The sequence below is a fragment of the Sapajus apella genome, unplaced genomic scaffold (assembly GCF_009761245.1).
Source record: "Sapajus apella isolate SASKATOON/1434 unplaced genomic scaffold, GSC_monkey_1.0 scaffold87, whole genome shotgun sequence".
In the NCBI taxonomy this organism is placed as follows: Eukaryota; Metazoa; Chordata; class Mammalia; order Primates; family Cebidae; genus Sapajus; species Sapajus apella.
In genome coordinates this window covers 352,569-370,906 of record NW_022437027.1, presented here as the reverse complement: position 1 = coordinate 370,906, position 18,338 = coordinate 352,569, and the positions used below count along the sequence as shown (strand labels likewise).

General features: G+C 39.3%; 1 protein-coding gene across 4 annotated transcripts in view; it reads left to right on the top strand.

Moving 5' to 3' along the window:
- Positions 1-1,450: 1,450 nt before the first annotated feature.
- Positions 1,451-18,338, top strand: part of ALPK1 (alpha kinase 1) — a 162,125-nt gene continuing 145,237 nt past the window's right edge. For all 4 annotated transcript variants that reach the window (XM_032254730.1, XM_032254728.1, XM_032254727.1 and 1 more), the window contains exons 1-2: positions 1,451-1,653; positions 14,210-14,261. The gene's annotated coding sequence lies outside the window, so the exon portion shown is untranslated. The remainder of the gene's footprint in view (positions 1,654-14,209; positions 14,262-18,338) is intronic.

Below are 18,338 nucleotides of genomic sequence, written 5' to 3'. Positions count from 1 at the left end.
TTAAAAAAAAAAAAAAAAAGTATATATTGAAATTAAACATTTCTGGCTGGGCTTGGTGACTCATGCCTGTAATCCCAGCACTTTGGGAAGTCAGGAGTTCGAGATCAGCCTGGCCAACATGGTGAAACCCCGTCTCTACTAAAAATACAAAAAATTCGCCGGGTGTGGTGGCAGGCACCTGTAATCCCAGCTACTCAGGAGGCTGAGGCAGGAGAATCACTTGGACCTGGTAGGCAGAGGTTGCAGTGAGCCGAGACCATGCCACTGCACTCCAGCCTGGGCAACAAAAGGGAAACTCCACCTCGAAAAAAAAAAAAGAAAAAGAAAAAGAAAGAAATTACCCATTTCTATTTTCTGTGCCCGCAGACCCTAAGTATTAAACTTTCATAAAGATTGAATTGTACAAGTATTAATTCGTAATTGATGAAAAAGACAAATAAAATGATATATGTTTATAAATATTAAATGATAAAATTTATTCAAAAGGCATTTCTCAATAAGATTTGTAGAGTTTTAAAAAATTAGTTCATGGATGAATATAACTTATAGTTAGAATAAAACAACATTCCACAAAAATATGCATGTAGAAGAGGAGGGAAACTGTGTTTACATAAATAGAGATAAAATTTTGTTACAGCAATGCCATTTGGTTATTTACACTTCTAAGGTCATATATTAAGCATTACATAGTGATTAATCACACACAAAAAAAGTGTTTTAAGTGATCTAGCAGCTGACTATTCCATTATTTCCTCCTGTTTTGTTGAAAACCATTGATTTGCCAAAGCATTTATGACCCAAGTTTTGGAGGCCTTCACTCTCCCAGTTTCTAGGCAGTATACCAAAGGCTTTACCAAAATGTATCAAATTACTATTAATGAAGCCTATTATTCCTTCACTTTAGAGGGAACTTTAACCCAGCAGGCTCAAAAGGATTGAAAAAATTAAAATATTGTTCATGTCAATAACTTTTTCAATGAAATATATTTTGACATTTCAAAATCTTTTGTGCTTTTGATTTGTTTTTCAAAATTTCAAGTTGCAGACTTCAGTTGTTCCACCGAAGGACAATGTCCACTGTGTAACTCAATAAGAGGCTCTTCACCATGAAACTAGTCAGCCTAATCAGATATTCTATCCAAAAAGTCCTAGCTTTATTTTCCAATTCAAATAAACCTAGTAATATATGTGTCTCTGTGATAAGAAGCTCACTTCTAAGAGCACAGAATGAAGCCTTTTAATATGAGTCTGTCATTTGATAATAGATTTAAACAATGTCATGTTCATAGTTTCTTACTGACATTCCCTCTTCTTGGCTCTAAGAGGACTCTCTATTCTTAGTCTAAATAAGAAGTTTTTCTTGCACTTTTATTAGGTGAAGGAACTTTTCTGTGGTAATACAGCTCCCAGAATACCTTTCACCGAAGCAATTCCTAAAGGGGTGTGTCTTACGCCGCAAAATTGCTGAAAGTCCGGGAACTGAATTAGGCAACCATATTCTGAGACAGTCACAGGATTTTTTTATTTTTTAATTCCTACTTCCTGAAACTGAAGCTATTTATGAGAAACAGTGTATTTCAGAGAAGCTGTACCAGAATTAACTGCTTAGAGTTGGATTTGCTGGTCTTATTTTTCCTCTTCTTCAAGATAAAAGTGAGTATCAGCCTTTAAATGACAAAATGCAATCGATGGCATAATGTATGAGGGAGTATTTTCCTTAAATTGTAGATTACCGTGTGTGTTGACTCGGGTTTCCATCTGCTGATCTTGTCTACATTTAAATAACTTTAGAGCTCTAAGAACATTTGCACTTCTACAATAGAAACTTCTCAGAAAGTGGAGGTGGTGATTGGTGGGGTGAAGGGGGCGGAGTGGGGAAGAGGAGGGATAGAGGGAAGAGTTTCCTACAAAACAGTAAACTGCAGTCATTATGACGGGGAGAAAGCAAATCCGTTTTTCATAAGGTTTTAATAACAAGGTTCTTAAGTCCCTGAGCTTCTGGTCTTACATGTCACTTAATCGAGACGTTTAATGGAAGGATTGTTGGGATTATTTATTTGAAAAAAATAACGACGACTTTTGCCTAGAATACATAGGTAATGACAATAGAAACTACCACTTTTATGACAGCATCAGGAATTTTGCCAGGAAACAAATAGAAAAGGCACAAGACTTACTCATCACATACGAGAAGAATTTACAGGAATTCTGAGTGCGTGGAAGCATTGTTTAGAGACAAAGCATCTAGAAAAATTAAATTGCTTTGCATGTCCGTTTAGAAGAATCCTTTCACTAAGAAATTCAAGCGTTTGAAATTAGTGATTTAGATTACTTTGTAAAGCCACAAATTAAAACCTTTAAGACTGTTTGGGATTAGCTGGTGGGTGAGGGTACAAACAGAGGCAGGGTCAGGAAGGAGAGGACTTTATGCCACAGTGTAATGTCATCTCTGTTTGCAATATGTGCTTCTCTCTCTCTCAGCCTTTTATTTTCTTTTTACTTAGTGCTCTTATAAGAAACAATATCCATTTGATTTGGGGTATAACTTACCCACTTAAGATATTACCTAGACTTTAGAACCAATGTCAAGTCTGGTCTTGTCTGCTGACCAAAGTAATTTACTTCTCTCTTCCCACCTCCTTCCCAACTCCAACAACCTCGAGCCTCAAGAGAAACAAAATACGTAAAATTATTTTAGAAATAACTTATTCCCCGTATCAAAGACCTTTTACATCTGAGATGAATCCTTCAAATTCTTCCCCCAAGAAGACACCAAAATCTTATAGTATCCCTATCTGCATGAGTAGGAAGCCAATAATTACTTTAAACTTTTCAAAGTCTATTTTAAGCTTTAAAGAAAAGGCATGTGTAAATCATGATGGATATCAGGCATTATCATATAAAATAATACTGTAGTGAGCTTGGCTGATGTGTTAAGCTGTAACAATACCCCCCAGAAAGTATCATGAAGAGCCTGAAATTTTCCTTAAGAATAAGTTTGTGCATTTCAAGCTACTTCTGAAATTCCATGGCTCCTCCTATTCCAAGCAATTTTACTGATCCCTTTCCCATGAACGAAAGGTATGAATTGCTTTTATTGTTCTCTATTTCGGAGAGTGATGGCTTTTTGGCATAAGATGTTCATTGTAAATGATTTTCTTTCCTGAAATTTTAAATACCAGTGGATTGAAGAACTCTTACAGGAATGAGCATTTAAACTTTTGGTGAAAATACATTCCATATTTTTGTTTTTTGTATTTCGTATTGTATTTGTTGCCTCTCTATATGGGGGAATCTTTGTTTCTTGTTATTGATGGTGACATCTATTTTTGCAGAATGTGTAATATGCTTTATTTATAGAGAACTGTGGGATAAACAAATTTAAGAATATTATCTGGTGCTATCATTCTTCTATGTCTGAAGAAAAGAAGAGATAATTAAAACTTATATATCAGGTACATACAAATACAATTTTTCCTAAGCATGGTATACATACTACTGATTTTAGGTGGTTCGTGTCTAAACTTTAAAATTTTGAGTTGTTAGTTTAATATAAATTAGAAACATAATTTGCTTATAAAACCTATAATTTCATGAATGCTATTGCTTAGGAAAGTGTTAAGTAAAAAGCTGAGGTAATTTACTATTGATTTCAAGGAAATGATTAAATAAAAAATATTACAGGTAATCTGCAGATTCAGCAGAAATTATGAAACTGGTATATAAATGGCTAAAGTTTCAGATATGCTACACTAATGCATTTGAGAAGTGGACATTTTCTTAGCCATCGCAGTATCTTCGAACTTGGTTACAGAGCTCAATTGATAATGCAATCTGTTCAATTATAGATGTACAAAATATTTGACAGATGGAGAAATATTTTATCAAACTTTTATCAGACCTGTAGTCTAATACACTATTATATTTTCTTATAAATTATCACGTAATTGAAAGGAGGCAGAAGATAGCCAATATTTTTTTCAAATAAGAGTGATAGAAAAGGTGAATTGTCTCAATGTGACTGCTACAGATTCATTCTATTTGTTTCACTGAATTTCTAAACTTGGGGATTGAGGCGACTTTATCTAGATGAAGGGCTGCTAGTGGATCACAGTATGTGCCAATGGCTATATGCGATAATCTCATTTCTGGGAATCCATCCTAAGGAGGAAATAATTCTAGATATAAGAAAAATTCACAAGCATGTTCATCATAAAGTAATTTATAATAACAAATAACTGCAAGTATTCTCATAAAAGGGGGAAGTTAAGCAAACAATACTGTACCATAGACCATGATAGGTTAGAAAATAGTACCAGCACAGAAAATGCTCAGTGAAAAATAGATTCAGGATTGAATAACTTGTATGCATACAACTATTTACATAAAATGGTGTAGATATAAATTCAGAAATGCTCTAAAAGTGATTGTTGTCTTACAGTGATAGATTATTTCGTTTCTTCTATTTTTTCTATGTAACATGATATTCTTATATGATTTTTATATTATTATATAATACACATATTTTTTGAGAAAACAAATATAATTCATTAAATACAACTATATTGCTATTAATATATAGTAAATAAAACTATGCAGCTTTGGAAGATAAGAATTTTTCTTTCTTTTTATTTGGCATACACATAACCAGCTATGGCGTTAGGGGAGGGATAGCATTAGGAGAAATATTTAATGCAGATGATGGGTTGATGTGTGCGGCAAACCACCATGGCAGGTGTATACCTATGTAACAGACCTGCACGTTCTGCACATGTACCCCAGAATTTAAAGTATAATAAAAACAAAAACAACGACAACAAAAAACAAATATCCAGCTATGTGAAAGAAGAGGACTGACACTCAGTGCTAGGAACAAACAGGTGCAGCAGAGTCAGCAAACAGAGAAGAAAATACCAATTGAAACACTGTTGGTTAATTTTTTGCTTGTGTTGATTGCTTTTCTGTCAACTGTAGCTTTCACTTCAGTCTAATGCTTCCTTTTGCTTAAAGATTAAAAACAAAGAGGCACGGAAGGGGAATGGAAATTTGACCTGACCTGTGTGCAAATAACCTCTTAACCCATTTCTTGTTCTTACTCATTTTCATATTTTGGATTCAGTAATTTGTATCTGCACATATTGTACTTCTACTCCATTTTGTCATGTCTTTGTATATGCTCCTACTGCACCTCAAAGTGCATTGTGTCATTGGATCACCCAACACTGCTTCAGCCTTAACCCCAGCACATCTAGTTACTGTGGTGCATTCTCCATCAGTGCATAATATATACCCAAAATATCTGCAGAATTGCCAACAAAAGCCTCGTCCATTCATAGTTAGCTTTTTTTTCTACAAGCAATTTTAGAACCTCATCATGTGTCCTTTTAGTTGGCATTCCTTCACAATAACTTCAACTCTAATTAAAGTTTGGACACTGCTGGTCAGCTGGTCATGATTTTCCAGGATAACCTATCATTACCAAGAAATTTTCTTCCTTGAGGTCATGCCCCAAATAATTATTGTGAACGATAGTAAACTGTTCAGTGGTAATATCTCTTTTGAGATATTAATGTATCCTGTTTAACATACTCTTCTGAAGATTGCAGGTTACTCAGGAAGCAACATTTGAAGCTCTTTGAGCCCAGATTTCCTGTTGCTCTAAACCTTCCCTCTTTCTTGGGACATGAGGAACTTGGTTTCGGCTTCTGAAGGCACAGCTTGCCAGGGCTCAGCAGCTGTGTTAATTCCATGCTATACAGACTCCCGTACCATTATGCAGATAAGGTTAGGCTCTCCTTCTAGCTTTCCACTCTTGCTAGCTCTCTGTGGGGCCTTCTTGGGGTACATCACTTGAAGATATTTTCACGCAATAAAGTGACCTCATCACCTTGTTCCCAAGCACATGTTCTCACCAGAATGCTCATCAAACACTTGTGATAGAGACTTGTAGGAAGAGAAATGCTGTGGGGTGTTTGAAACATGGGATACAGAAGGTATTATATATTCTGTATCAGCAGGCTCACATCTTCCTTCCTTCCTTTCATCCTTCCTTCTTTCTTTCCTTCCTTCCTTCTTTCCTTCCTCTCTCTCTCTCTCTCTCTCTCTCCTTTTTTTTCTTTCTGAGACAGGGTCTCACTCTGTTGCCCAGGCTGGAGTGCAGAGATGCCACTGTGATCACAACTTACTGCAATTTCTACCTCCCAGGCTAGGTTCCCATTTTAGAGTCTAAGTAAACTGCCGACTTGTAGATGCATTGTCACCCCATACCCTCCCATCATCCAAGTCCAGTGTCTTTGTGGACAATCCCATTGTCCCATCAAAGGTTACTTCACTCATTGACCTCTCTTACTCCAAAACCCTTCTCCGCCCTCATCACTGACCCTCAGATTTACATCCTGGTGCTTACAGTCCATGAGACAGGGGCTAGCTCTCAAATTTTATTCTTTAGCATCCAATTCCCTAAAAAGTAGCCCTCATTCTTTATCTCTGCTATCGTTATCTCACCTGTCAGGGCCTCTAGGTGCTGGTCCCTCCCCTCATTTCTCCCAGTCACCATTTCTCTGAGCCATCACTTACTGTTCTCACAGGCCCCTCAGTCCTTAAATCCTAAGTGCTTAATAAGGGGTAATGTCACAATGATCACCACCATGACTACTATTTTTCCACTGCTATTTCTGTTAATATTATGCTTTTACTATTTCCCCCTTGGTTTTCTGCCCAGCCTGTTCAGCAAAACCCCAGCTCTCAATTAATCCACACACTACCTTTTCTGTTCTCCCGTCTGGACTCCTAAAGGCTTCTGGAGAAACCTCCACACATTTGATGCCACTAAAATTCTTGGTCACACTCCCAGCTGGGCCCTTAGTGCTACCTGGAGATTTCTCTACCTGTTGATGGGCAGCTTCTTGGGCTGGTCCCCTCAGGGACTCTTCTGAAAGTTTTTCGTTCTCCTCAAGCCCCAGTTCTGTCACCTCACTTCTTACTCTCAGCCCAAAAGCAGATAACTCCATCAGTTTCCTTCCTCTCCTTCCCCCGCCTTCTACTTGAAAACCTCACACACAACTAGAGCACCTGTGCCTCTTTCCTGTCTGTTTCAGTAAAAAGGGTGTCCTGCCTCCCCAAGGCAAAGCAAACCAGTCCTTACAACTGGAGTCTGTTCTCAACCCTTTTCCTCTTTCAGGAGGACGCTGCCTTCTCAGCCCTCTCCCACATTAGTAAGCATGCTTAAGTGTGAGTATCCTGAGAAAATCAAACAAACCAACCAACCCCTTTTCCTCCTTTTCATGTCTTCATCCCACTTGGGGCTATCTGCCTTTCCTCCTGTGCCTCTCAGCCACGTTTCTCCACAGACGAGCATCTGCTCCTCGGCTCCATTTCTCCACCATTGCCTCTACCTCCCTGCAATCTGGCATCTGCCCTGAAATGACTTACATCCATGTATCAGAGGCTTCCCAGGAGGCCAACCCAAAGGCTGCTTTTTAGACTTTATTTTCTCTCTCTCTCCGCAATTATGACACTATTATGATACAAACTCTTTTTCTCTGAATTCTCTCCTTGGGTTTCCATGTCACCTGGAGAGATCTTCCTCCCACATCTGACCTTCTGATCTTCCTCCCATGTCTCTGGCTGCTCTTACTTTCTATTCTCCTTCTCTGACCCCTTACACGTGTTAGATTCTGCTCTCTACCCCCTTTCTCTCTTGCTGTGTACTCATCTTGGATGTACTTAACACTAATATGTTAAAGGCCCTACACTTCTCCCTGAGTCTAGACTCCTTTCGAAATACCTACTTACCATTTCCACTCTGCACTCCCCAGGTGTCTCACACCTAACATGTTCAAAATTGGACTCATCATTTACTGCCTCCGCCAGTACTTTTTATATCGCTATCTGGTACTAAAATTCACCCCAAATTCAGCCAAGCCAAAAACTTGGGAGTTGCCCTAGATGTCTTGTTTTTTATCAACAGTAACTAACCAGTTTTGAAGTCACATTGATTCTGTCCTCTAAATATCTTTAGAATCTACCATATCAATCTGCTCTCACCTGGTTCAGGCCCTCAGCATCCTGCACCATATCCTGATCTCCTTGGTCTCTGGTCTGGGTGCAGGGCTGTTTTTGAACACTCTGTATCAGACCATGCTGTTCAGAGGCCTCCTTTGCTGAGCACGTATCTTAATAGTCTTCTTGCTCTTCCAGCTACATGCCTCTCTGGCCACATCTTTTCTTCCTCTCCAGTACCCCAGATGAAGTTAAACTCCGGTAGTGTCTGGCTACTTGTTCCTTCCCAACAAGGCCATACCCTTGTCACCACTACAGCTTTACCTGCTTGTAAGACCGTGTCCTTCCTCTGTGGCCTATTTTATTTCTAAGACCCAACTCAAGCATCACTACCCCTGGGAAGACTTGACTTACATTACTCCTTTCTACCAAAGTCAGTGACCACTTTGCCCTGTTGGGTTAGCCATTTCTTAGGACCCAGAGCTTTTCTGTACCCAAGAACCTATTGCAATAAATTGCGATGATTTCTTCTTCATCTCTGTACACAACTAGCTCTTCCTGAAGACCAATACTGTATCTTTTTATCTTTAAATTCCCAGTACCTTGCCCAATGCATGACATAGGTGGACAATACAGATTTGCTAAATAAATAAAATTTCATGGATCTCTACTGTCCTGCTTAATGTTTTTTCTCTAAATAAGACTTACCACTGTGAAAGCTCTGTAGCTCGCAAAAACAAATTTTCCCCACGGGTTAAATTGAAAAACTAATTCATAAATTCATCAACATAACATGTGAAGAAATGTATCTTTTTTTTATATGAGTATGTAGTAACGCTTTCAACTAGAGAAGGTAGAAGGTTGTAACATTTGAGAGGCTCCAGATCCTCCTTTCATTTGGTGTTGTGTAATAAAACAACACACCCTGAATATTTGCTCCATTTAAATATATTTAAAGAGTCCCAAAAGGAATACCATAGATTCTGTATCAGCAGGCGTGTGCTTCAAAGCAGCTTGTTCATAGCATGGCCAAGTTTTTTCTCTTGTTCTATCGGGTTATTTAAAAATAAGACTTTACTATCTATTCAAAATAACACCTGATCTAGGCTACCTTTATCAAGTGTGAGTGGGAACCTGTGTTACAGGATGCTTTTAATATGATACATTGACTGCCGGTGTTAGTATCAGCTTTGTCCCTCCTTTGCTTTTTGGCCATGACCAAGTTAACTAATCACTAAGGGCCTTCGTTGTCTCATCCATAACATGAGGATGACAACGTCAATTATCCTTAAGTTATTTCTGAGAATTAAATGAGTTAATATATTAAGCCCCTTAATAACAGTGCTTCATAAAAACAACCAGTAGCCATTATTAAGTGCAATTGAGTCTACATGTATCCTACTGTAGCAGACCAGGCTAGCACTGATCTTTGGTCACCGGCTGCTGAACTTCGGGAGGGCAGAAATAGCATTGCAGAATCACAGAGTCAAAAAGGGCTTTAAAGAACTTAGCAAAGGCCGGGCATGGTGGCTCACGCCTGTTATCCCAGCACTTTGGGATGCCAAGGCAGGCAGATTACCTGAGGTCGGGAATTCAAGACCAGCCTGGCCAACATGGTGAAACCCTGTCACTACGAAAAATTCAAAATTAGCCAGGCATGGTAGCGGATGCCTGTAATCCCAGCTACTCAGGAGGCTGAGGCAGAAGAATTGCTTGAACCCAAGAGGCAGAGGTTGCAGTGAGCCAAGATTATGCCATTGCACTCCAGCCTGGGCAACAAGAGCAGAACTCCATCTCAAAAAAAAAAAAAAAAAAAAAAAAAAGAACAACTTAGCAAAAATACCCCAACTTTAGAAAGGAGGAAACTGTGGTCTAGCAAGGAAAGGTGACTTGCACAAGTTCACACATAGCTAGTTTGTGATGGAGTCAGGATTAGATCCCTGGTTACCTAGTGTGCAGTGAATGGAATATGTGCTCACCTGAAAGCAGGAGATTTACTGTGCAGTTGGGATCCACCATGAAGTGGATAGATGATGGGGTGGAGGAAATTCATGAGCAGGCAGTGTTTAAAGATCTAAGGAAGCAGCCCCCTTCGCTTGCCCTAAATGACACTCTCAATCTGTTCACCACTGCTGAATAATGATAGTTACTAATAATAAGTGGCATGCGTTATTCTTTAATAAGTATTCTTTGAGCATGTCCTGTGTGTCATCCTTTCTGTTACAATACATTGTTAATACTCACTACAGTTTTTTGAGTTGGTTATTATTAGCAGCAGTATTTGCTCAATAAAAGGTTATGATTACTATTTCCACCTCCTTGCTATACTAGGCTGTTAACATGACTCCATCTATCTACCTCAGGCTGTGCACTCACTCACTCCATTCTAACCCTGCTGGTTACCAGAACTGCCAAGAATCAGAGATCTTTTCTAGAAAAGGGTTTTTATAAAGGTTAGCACTTGCTGGTGATGCTTGGCTATCGGGGTTAGTCATCTGTGTTAAGTAGGTCAGGGCAGGCAGAGTGGTGAGGATGTCCAGCTTTAAAGCAAGGCTGAAAGAAAAACAGAAGATAGCACATGTAGAAACATCACCAAGTTAACCATAACCTAAGTGAGTGGAAGCACACATACCAAAATACATGTAGGAGTCACTGTGTTTTGCTAAATCATTTCTGAGTACACCTGGGCATCTCAATCTAGATGCACAAAGACTGGTCAATTATAGTCAGACAAAGAATACTTAGTTAAGTTTTGAAAACTTAAACTTTTTAAAACTTCATTATAAATACTATAGCTAAAGAAAGAAAAAATAACAAAATATTGATGGTGCTTATTTCTTAGTGGGATCATAGATAATTCTTATTTTCTTTTATATATTATTTTTCTTCGATTTTTTTTTTACAATAACACTGTTTTGCTTTCTAATGATACAATGTCTTAAAAATATATTAAAGACAACTACAGCACAGAGACTCTAAGATTTTAATGACTTAAATACTTCTTTATTTAGCTCTTGTCAGAAATCTGGAAACATTGAGTAGGCAGGCAATACCTCTTACTTGCAAGCCAGCAGTTACTGTGCGTGAAAAAGGAAGTTACAGAGAAAAAACAGAAAAGCATTTATTATGCAACAGACAGGCTTCAGAATCCCGCAGTGTCTCAATGCAGGTACCCCCCAAGTTATAGTTGTCAGAGGAAAATCTTGTTAAGACTACAGCTGCCCATGCACAAATTGAAAGTGTACAGGAGGAAACCAAACAGTTCCTACCAGCCAAGTTCCTTCCACAAGGCATGTCCCTTCTGGTAACCCCACCTTCTCCCACTCAGCCTCTTCTGAATGCCCAGCTTATCTAGAGTTGGCCTTTCATTTCACTCTGCTGACAAGGCTCAGTCGTTAATGGGAGCCAATCAGGAGTTCAATGTGAACTCAAGTGCAGATATGAAGTTAACGGCTGAAAATATGCATCTGAAGCTCAAGGTGAAGTTTGAGCTGGAGATAGGAATTTGACGATTACCAATAAATATGTGGCGTTTACAACCATGAACTGAATGAAATCACCAAAGAATAGGTTTAGATGGAGAAAGGAAGATAATTTGAGACTAAGCCTTTGCATACTCCAACATCAAAGGATTAGAAGAAGAGGAGAAACCAGGCAAAAAGACTGAGTGATTAATAATAGAGGAGCAAAACCAAGAGAGTATGGTTTCCTGGAACACAGGAGAGGAGGGAGGCTCTATGTCACATGTTTTTGGCAGGTCAACTAAGATAAGGAGTAGGAACTGACTGCTGGAGGCCGGGCGTGTTGGCTTACACCTGTAATCCCAACACTTTGGGAGGCCAGGGCAGGTGAATCACTTGAGGTAAGGAGTTTGAGACCAGACTGGCCAACATGGTGAAACCTGTCTCCACTAAAAATACAAAAATTAGTCAGGTGTGGTGGCAAATGCCTGTAATCTCAGCTACTTGGGAGGCTGAGGCACAAAAATCACTTGACCCTGGGAGGCAGAGGTTGCAGTTTGCAGTGAGCTGAGATCGCACCACTGCACTCCAGTCTGGGTAACAGAGGGAGACTCCATCTCAAAAAAAATAATAATAAAAATAAAAAAATAATTGACTGCTGGATTTAGCAACAGGGAGTTGATCAGTGACTTTGATGAAATCAGTTTCAGTGGCATAATGGGGCAAAAGTCTGATTAGAATGCATTTAAAAGAGAATGGGAAGAGAGAAGTTGGAAGCTCAAGTAGAGACAATTCTTTCAAGAAATTTTGCTTAAAAAAAAGACAATAACTACTGATGAAAGTGAAATCAAGAGATTTTTTTTTCTAAGATGAAAGAAATAATAGCATGTTTGTAAACAGATAGGAATGAGCCAAGGGAGAGCAAAAGCTTGATGAGGGAAAAGATTGAGAGAGGAAGAGGAGAGAAGTGCTGCCGTTGAATAGAGAAACAGGTGGACTTGGTGCCCAAATGGAGCGCTTGGCTTGAGATAAAAGCATGGGTGGTCCATCTCTGATAGCAGAAGGGAAGACAGAGTATGGGATGCAGCTGCTGTTAGATTTGTAGAGGGGAGTGGGAGCCTGAGGAAGTCGTCTGAGGAGGATGAAGATGGAGGAGGAAGAGGGCGTGAAATAGTCACCAAAGTGAGCAGAAGGTAAAGGATCATACACATACAGTAAGAGCTCATGAAAAGGAAGTAGGATCCATAGATGAGAGGTCCCAGTGGGATTTTAGAATTGCTGGATTTTGGAGACTAAAAGGAGACAAGATGGGTGGTAGTGAATAGAGAGATTAATGAATTTGAAAATCTACAGGAGTTGCTGTCATTGATGATAACAAAGTATAGGCTGAATGACCGTGGAAATGAATGGCCGAGTTTGTGTCAAGGACAACATCTTTGGAAGAAAGATTTTCAAGGAACTGAGAGTCCTGGATCACCACATGATTATTGAAATATCCAAGAATAAGAGTGGTTTGGAAAAAGCAAGTGATACGTGGGCAAGGGATTCCGCCCTGAGAGCTGGCAGCTGACAGCAACGATGAAGGGCAGTGGATGATAGAATCTGATGACATGAATTCCAAAGGATAGGAGTGTGTGGATTAAACAAGGAAAGTGAAAGCAAGGTTCATAATTTGCAGTTAACAACAGGAGGCCTCTATCCAGGGCAGTGGTCTAGGGGCTGTAGGAGAATAAGCTACAGCCTTATTCTTGAGGGGGTTATAGGATAGTTGAAAATGTAAATTACTGGGAAGAGTAATGCATCGTCATGTTTTTTTTTTAGACAGTCTCACTCTGTTGCCCAGGCTGGAGTGCAGTGGCATGATCTCAGCTCACTGCAACTTCCGTCTGCTAGATTCAAACGATTCTCATGCCTCAGTCTTCCTAGTAGCTGGGATTATAGGCGTATGCCACCACGCCTGGCTAATTTTGTATTTTTAGTAGAGATGGGGTTTCACCATGTTATTCAGGCCTGTCTTGAACTCTTGACCTCAAGTGATCTGCCTGTTTCGGCCTCCCAGAGTGCTGGGATTACAGGCATGAGACACCATGCCCAGCTGCATTGTCATTTTAATATACAATAAAGTAGTGATTATTATTGCAAGGTCTTTTAGCAACATTTTTGTATAAATAACTGGGGGATTCCCATTTTTCTGGCAGCCCCCAAAGTAGTACATGTACTTTATTAAAGCCAGTGAATGAAAACTTCAGAACTCCGGGAGATAAGATGTAAACCACAAAGGTTTTTAAGCAAAGTCCCTTTATTTCATGCATAACAAAATTATCAGATATGACCACCACCGATAGGTTGATTCTCTGATGGTGAGGTTTCTCTCCTTTGTGGTTGAACTGCTTCAAAAGTTTAAGGAGAAATTTGAAGTCCTTTCCCCTGTTTAAGGAAGGGAGGAAACCAAAAGAGATTTTGTTCTCAGTCAAGCAGTCTGGACAGGATCTGGTCTCCCTCGATGTGACATTCCTTTTCCTTTTATATGTTAAGTGATGGACAGTGATGATACAATTGTAACTTTGTACACTCATGTGCAACTCAGGAACTTGACTTTTCCTGCTCCCTAATCCAATGTTTCAAATAGCAAGCATGCAACAATGCTTATGACATAATGCAAGAAGTAGAATAGAAATTATTTCTTCTTCTGTTTATTCTCTAAGTATAACAGAGTCCTCTGTTTTAAATATCTCTTTCTTAACTAGGAAGTCCTCCTAATTCAGGAATGGATTGAAATCTCATGAACCCCAACTCTGGGTAAGTTTTCATGTGAAACTTTTGAATTGTTATTTTCTTCCTAGCAATGCATAGCCATTGTAGAAAATAGGAAATAAAGAGGAAAATAATAGAAAAGTACCACTTAGAGGCAAACATTCCCCATTTTATTGTATTTACTTCTGCTTATTCTTCAATAATTTTTTTAAATTGTGGTAAAATACACATAATATGAAATATACCATCTTAACCATTTTAAGTGCACATTTCAACGTTATTAAGTACATTCACATTGTTGCACTGCAATCACTACCATCCATCCACAGAACTGTTTTATCTTACAAAATTGAAACTCTGCACCCAGTAAACAATAACTCCCATTTCCCTCTTCCCCAGCCCTTGGCAAACACCATTCTCTTTTCTGGGTCTATGAGTGTGACTGATACTAGGTACTTCATGTAAGAGGCATCATGCGGTATTTGTTCTTTTGTGACTGGCTTCCTTCGCTTAGTATAATGTCCTCAAGGTTCACCCACATGTCAGAATTGCCTTCCTTTTTAAGATGGAATAATATTTCATTGCATGTACATAACAATTTTGTTTCTCCATTCATCCATTCAGTGGACTGCTTCTATATTTTGGCTATTACTAATCATGTGATGGACTTGGGCATACAACTGTCTCCTCAAGTTCCTGTTTTCAATTCTTTTGGGTGTATATAGAGGTAGAATTGCCAGATCATGTGGTAATTCTATTTTTAACTTTCTGAAAAGCTGGCATACAGTGACATCCTATAAATAGTGCACAAGAGTTCTGATTTCTCCACATCCTTTCCAACGGCTTTGGATCTGCATTTCTGTAATGATTAGCGATGTTGAGGACGTTTTTTGTACTTATTGGCCATTTGTATATCTTTTTTAGAGAAACGTCTATTCAAACTTTGCCCATTTTTTTTCAAGTTTTGTCTGCTTTATTCCACTACATTAAGTTAAGCAGTAAGGCAATACAGTAACCTGTCATTCATAAAGATCAAGGAGTGCCTCCCATTCCCAAAAGGGACCAAAAACCATGTTTCTTCACAAGTACACATGGCATTTATCATTATGCTGATAAGCACTTTAAACAACAACAACAGGCCGGGCGCCATGGCTCATGCCTGTAATCCCAGCACTTTGGGAGGCCGATCCACTTTGGGTGGATCACTTGAGGTCAGGAGTTTGAAACCAGCCTGTCCAACATGGCAAAACCCCGTCTTTACTTAAAATACAAAATTAGTCAGGCATGGTGGTGCATGCCTGTAATCCCAGCTACTCGGGAGGCTGAGGCAGGAGAATCGCTTGAACCTGGGAGGCGGAGGTTGTAGTGAGCCAAGATCGTGCCACTGCACTCCAGCCTGGGCAACAAGAGCAAAACTCCATCTCAAAAACAACAACAACAAAAAAAAACTTTAGTGGATGAGTCAAATAACAAATCCAAATTACCTTAGCTTTAAGTCTCCAAAATTGTAGTTTCAAATGCTAATGCTTCACCCGTTTTTTTATTGGGTTGTTTGATGCTTTTGTTGTTGAGTTACAGTTGTTCTTTATATACTCTGGATATTAATTTATTGTCAGCTATGATTTGCAAATTTTTTTTCTCATTTCATAGGTTTCCTGATTGTGCCCTTTGGTGTCCAAAGTTTTCAATTTTGATGTAGTCTAATTTATCTGTTACTGATTTTGTTGACTGTGCTTTCCATGTAATGTAAAAAGAAATTGTTGCCAAATCCTATTTCATGAAGCCTTTAGCCTATGTATTCTTCTAAGACTTTTCTAATTTTAACTCTTACATTTGAGTCTTTGATCCATTTTGAGTTAATTTTTGTATGTGGTGTTGTAAAGTAAGGGTCCCACTTCATTCTTCTGTATGTGGATATACAGTTTTCCCAATCCCATTTGTTGAAAAAACTATTCTTTCCTCAGAAATGATCTTAGCACTCTTGTTGGAAATCATGTGATGGTTTATTTCTGGGCTTCTTATACATCAATGTTCTGTGCTACTGTTTGGATTACTGTAGCTTCATTGTAAGCTTTGAAATCAGGAAGTCTGAGTTCTCCAATTTTCTTTTTTTTTCAAAATTGTTTTAGCTATTCAAGGTCCCTTGAGATTCTATATTAAATCTTAGGATGGATTTTTCTACTTCTGGAAGAAAATGTCAATGCTTTTTGATGATTTTTTACAGAGTTGTTATTACATTGTATGAATAATTTTATATTTTGCTTTGTCTTACTTTAAATTATTATATGTGTATACCATTACAAAATAAATGTTACTTATTATTCAAACATTTCACAAACATAAAGTGACTACATAAAGGAAATGTACAAAGGGAAGTATAATTGAAAGGTCTGAAAATATTATGGCTCAAACCATAAGACCTGTGTAAACTTTAGATAATATAATCATAAAAATGAGAAGAATCTGATTCAAGACATTTCAGAGTATTAGGATGTGATATTTATACTGAGTAGAAAAGAATTAACATACATTTTTATTAGTTTAAAAGACCTTTTAAAAAGTATTTACTTACACTACTTTTGACTAACTACAACTCTGGGATTTATTTATTTACTCAACAAACATTTACTGATTCTCTATAGTTTCTGAAGTTCTGGGAACCTAGTATGAATTAAATAGGGTCTTCACCCTCAGGGAAAGGAAATAAATACTGAAATTTAATTAAATTTTCATGTGTCATGAACTTTTACTTGCTTATTTAATCTTTGCATCAGTCCTATGGGGAAGTGGTGTTAACTCCGTTTAAAGATGAGGATACTAATGCTCATTTCAGAAAAGCTGAGCTACTTATAGAAGTTGACACAGACAGTGAGTGGCAGGGCTAGGTTGTTAGCCCAGGTCATTTGCCTCTGAAGCTCATATCCTTTCCAGTCCTCCAGGTTGCTTTCAGCACTTATGACCTGACGTGGAAGCCTGAAGTACATGCAGCTACTCTGACAGCCATACTGGAGTCAAGAAAGTCTTCAGAGAAGCATCTTTATAAGCTAATACTTGAAAAGTCATGAGTTTATTAGATAAAAATGGGGAAAGGAGCATTCATTCATTCATTTATGTGTTCACACAGCTTCTATAGTGTGCAAGTCACAGCATGAGATGCTGAGATGAAAAATTGAGTGAGACACTGTGGTCACCCACAGGAGTCACAGGCCACTGGAAGACAGTTAACTAACTGAATTATGACAGAGCATGATGTCAGACTCTGCTATAGAATTGAAGACAGAGTCCTGGGGACACTGTATCAGAGTACTAAAGGCAAGTTCACCGCAGCTTGGACCCTCCACGCCAAGTGCAGGAGTTTGGGCTTCATTCTACAGGCAACAATGAGCCAGGAGTTTCTAAGTAGAGAAGTAACATAATCAGTTCTGCCTTTTAAGAATCTATCTGGGCAGCGCATGAAGCATAAAGAATGGGAACTGGGGGGGGGAGGATCCAAGATGGCCGTTTAGGAACAGCTCAGGATTGCAGCTCCCAGTGAAAGCCCAGAGGGTGAGTGGACGCTGCATTTTTATTGCCCACAGACTAGGAAATTCCCAGGCGGAGGAGCTCCACAGGTCACCAGCATGGCTGTTTCGGCCAGAGCGGCTGTGCCGGCTGGCACCACTGGTTTGCCCCACGCGGCTGCTTTGTCGGCGCCCCGGAGCAGCGGTTCTCCATACAAAATACACCGGTCCAGGTGCCCTTTTGGCTGGCGATTGGAGCCACGGGAAGTCGCCCATTCGTCTGTTTAAAAAGGGGACTGAGCAGGGAACCAGGACAGTAGATTCCAGGGCAAAAAAAAAAAAAAAAAGGGCCACAAACCTCAGTGCCGCTGTTTAAGCCAGCGCAGTGAGTGGCCGCAGGGGAAAACAAACAAGACCCCGGCGCCTCTTCAACAGGCGACTGGAACACCAACTTAAAAAAGGCTCTGAGGCAGGGAGCCAGGCGATCAGGCTCGGCTGGTCCCACCCCCAATAAAGAACAGCAACCAGAAACTCTGGATTGAGAGTTTCACAGCAAGCGCAGCTGAACCCGGGATGGTCCAGCTCTGTGGGGGAGGGGCGTCCGCCATTACTGAGGCAGCCC